The sequence below is a fragment of the Lycium barbarum genome, chromosome 3, assembly GCF_019175385.1.
Source record: "Lycium barbarum isolate Lr01 chromosome 3, ASM1917538v2, whole genome shotgun sequence".
Taxonomy (NCBI): domain Eukaryota; kingdom Viridiplantae; phylum Streptophyta; class Magnoliopsida; order Solanales; family Solanaceae; genus Lycium; species Lycium barbarum.
Genome location: NC_083339.1, coordinates 135245293 through 135249644, shown reverse-complemented (window position 1 = coordinate 135249644; position 4352 = coordinate 135245293).

Below are 4352 nucleotides of genomic sequence, written 5' to 3'. Positions count from 1 at the left end.
TTTCTTTGAGCCGAGGGTCTATCAGAAACAGTCTCTCTTCCCCACAAGGGTATATATAAGGTCTGTGTACGTCCTACCCTCCCCAGACGACTCTACTTGTGGAATTACATTGGGTATATATGATGTTATTTATGGGACTGGTCATTTGTGTTTATGTTTGTAATTAATCACTTCAAAAAGTACTAGTTGCCGACCAATAATTTAGATAATTGAATCTGTGTTCTTTTTATTTTTTCGGACAATAATATTATACTTATATCTTTGAAGCAATTAAAATGGAGAAAGGCTTTTGGTTGGAGCACAAGCATGTATATATTATGATCGTTTGGATTATCTAATGACTCGTATGAATCTTTGTGTCTTTTAGTGTGGATTTATGTGGCACCGCAGTGTTAGAATTCTGAATCGATTGAGTGTACATGGGTAATAGTACGTGAAACATCATTTATTTTGGACCTAAATAAAAAGGTAAAGCACCACTTAATATGGATCTGAAGGAGTATTATACTAGTACTCCACACACTCTACATATTGTAGAAAACACAGTACAAGAAGTAATCAAAAGCTGAGCTTTATTGATTTTTGTGCGTGTATATCATGTATACAGAGGCTATATTTATAGCCTTATTCTGCCGCCTTTACAATGTGGTATTCCTACTAGGATTCTAACTCCTACTTCTACTAGGATCCTAATTTACCTTAATTAACAATTTCCTTAATTACAATCTCCTTAATTATAATGTATACTTATACACATAGTATACTAGGTCGTATACTGTTCTATTGTGCATGCATGCAGTTTGCAGAACTGCTGCTTTGTGCACTGCTTGTATCTTCAGAGAGGCGGATCCACCCCTGGAATGGCACCCCCTCGGTTAATAATTTTTTTATATACTTATGTTGCAATTTGCTTAAATTAGGTTAAATATTTGATTTTGCCACCCTCAGTCGTAAATTAGACAAAGGTGCCACGGCTGGTAGACACAAGTTTGAATATATCTTTAACATTTTCCGATTCCCATTTTTCTTTGCGTTTTTTACTTCCTTTGTACCGGTAATTCCCTTTTCGGCCCTCCCAATTTTCTATTTATCTTTTATTATTTATATTGTCTTTCCTCTTTTCTATTATTTTATCTATGATCTTTAGCGAGAACACACAAATAGAAACTTCAAAATCTTAAATTAAGCATTTCTCTTAATCTCAAATCTGTGAGTATTTAAATCGAAAAACTTGGGTTTCAATGGGAATTTTGGATTGAGATCAAAATTCATTTTTTTTTTAATAATTTCTTTTGTTTACTACTCTCTCCGTCCATGTTTACTTGTCTATATTTGACTTGGGACACTCTTAATAAGCAATAAATGAAATGAGAAATGAATTGGAGTACTTACTAATAAGGGTAAAATAGGTATAAAATGGTAAATTATGTCTTGGTTTTTCAAACTATATAACTTACAAGTAAAAGTGGACATATAATTTTATTATAATGGACAAAGAAAAATGGACGGAGGGAGTATATTATAAAAATTTATGCTATTCTATAATTGTTAAATTCAATTTAAATCACTCTACTACTTAAATTGTGATGGAAACTTCGTAAGCACTGCTTAGAAAAAACATGAAATTTATGATTATTGTTGAGAACTTGTAGTTTATCTAATTCTACATTTACTTATGGGGTGTATTTACATATTGAAGAGTTTTTCTATTATTTTTCTTAATTTGATTGGTGTAATTCCCTTATTGAAGATGTTATTTTACTTGTGCAAATTCATTTTTTAATATACATAAGAGATGCAAGTTCCTCGGTGAAAATGTTGATCTTACTTCTGTTGTTAATGGGTGTTAATGAGTGTGATTCCTTGTTTAAGATACTAATTATGTTTGTTTCTTGATTTTTGAGATGTAATTTTCATATTTGCAAATAAAAAAAAACCTATTAAGTTGACCCGAATAAACTAAAAAGAGATGGATTCGACCCAAATACACGTTTCTAACAAGATGTACATTGAAAAAAATTGTGTCACCTTCAAATCCTAGATCCGCCTATGTATCTTCAACTTGAACATCTTCAACACATGTATCCTTCTCTGGGTGTACAAAAGTGTGTTAAAATCTCACATCCATTCCAATAAAGTATCTGCATAGGCTGTAGTTCCCTAATTTGGATAATTTTCACCACTATAATTTTTAGAGTTGAGTCAGATTTAATGTTTATTTTCTTAACACACGTAGGTTATACCCCCAAGTTGAGTAACTCGCTGCTAGCTAACATACGAAAAGATTTTTCCGATATATGGTAGATTCCAATTAACTTCATTTGCTTTCTATCTGAATAGACATCTACTATAATTCATTCTGAATAGAACACTTTGCCATTTTAGATGTCTTTAGTTTTAACCAAAAAGGAGAAATCAATGGAAGCTGGATATTGTCTCAAGTAGAACAAGCCAGTGTTATTATTTAGGAGCAGTACTTTGTCAATTATAATAGTTTTGACAATTTGAGCGGTACCTTTATTATTATTATTATTATATATGATGAAGCGATTTGAACTTTGATCGGCCACCTCATGAGGAAAAGTTGAAATAATAGAAATCATCATACAGTGAGATTCTTCTTGTTTGATTAATGACTCTGATTTTATTTATTTCACGGGTACTACATTACTCTTGAATTTCTAATGTTTTAAAGATTTTTTTAATGAGATCTAGTAATAGCCATGCTTTACAATAATCAAATTTAAACAAAATAAAAACGTGCAAGTACTCTAAAAATAATACTATAATTAATTAGTAACAGAGCAAATAGAATCTTGTAGGATAACAATGATGCACAAAAAAAAAAAAAAAGATATAGTAGTACTAAAATAACATCAACCCACCACTTAATGTAGAAGCTATAATAAACTAAAATTCTCATTTTATTAGTCTTGTGATTTGAACCTAATTATATGTGATTAACGTTATGTGTCATCTTGAGTTTTTCTTAATACTTGTTGCAAGGGTATTTTAGGGGACAAAACTACAACTTGTTTATATCTAAATTTCTCAGTCCATCCATCAACAATCGGAGTGGAACGACGTAATTAGGATGCATGTGATGTACTGCGCTTGTACTTGCACAAGAGTCCAATAACTGAATAGTCCCTTCCTCAATTTGATAATATTCCTTCCTGTGGTTCGATAAAGATGGGAGCTCGCTAATGTTTCACAGGATACGTATATTTTTAAATCTTCATTTTTTTTTTTTATTTTAATCTCTCACGGGTCAATTTTGTTTTTTTATTACATTAAAGAGGGTGGAGTGTTAGGAATCTTATTTGAATTCTCCATTTAGAATGTGCAAGTTAATTAGCAAGCTCACCAAATAAGCTAGGCTCAAATCCTCTAATAAGGTATCGCATTTTTCTCTTCACACGTAAAAAAGATCTAAAAGAAATGCTAGAGGTTTTGCTAAGATTGTTTTCTTCCATTTAAATTGCACCTCTCAGGCTCTAATCGAATTTTAATTTCAATGGGTTGGCAGTAGAAATTATATCTACAATTGGGTAATTTGAAAAGATAATTGCATGTAACTACACCATTAATGATTAAATAGCATTGATTAATATATAGTCGAAAGATAACATAATTGCCAGATTAAATTACCATGATAATAAAAAAATTATTATGCTTCCCTTGCATTATAACTTACTCCAAATTCCAAATTCCAAATGGAGAAATGATCCTCTCAATAGCATCTTATCACTTTTCAAGAAGAAGAAGAAAAAAAAAAAAGATATCTCCACTAAACTTCAACATTTCTCAAGCAAAATGCATTTCCAAACAAGTATTGGAAAAAAATTCCAACCGAATTTCAAATACTATTTTAAAAAAAAAAATTATCAACTAAATTCAATCTCTAAACGCCTACTTTTGGATTAATTAATTTCTCCTTTGGTCCCAGTTGATCATACCGTTAAGATTTTCATGGCTTTTACGTAAATATGTTGCTTGCTTCAATTCTTGATTAGGAAGCCACATAGTATAGATTCATCTTGGACCATCTCTCTCTTAAGAAAATGACATTTGAAGCAATGGCTTGTCTTGTCTTTATCAATATGGAATAAATCCGGAATAATCGTTTCAATAAAAGGAAACTTCGCAGAACCCTAGTATGTTTTGTTTCTTTTTGGCTCTTGATTTATTCTTCGACTTACGTGTCAAAGTTAATCATTGCCTCATAGTCTGTTGCTTTTTGTTTGATTGTTCATTAATAAGGGACTATCATACCCTTGTTCCTCAACAAGCTCGGGTGTAAGAAAACTGAAGAGATTTTTTAAGGATAATATCAGCGAAGAGTAGGGAAA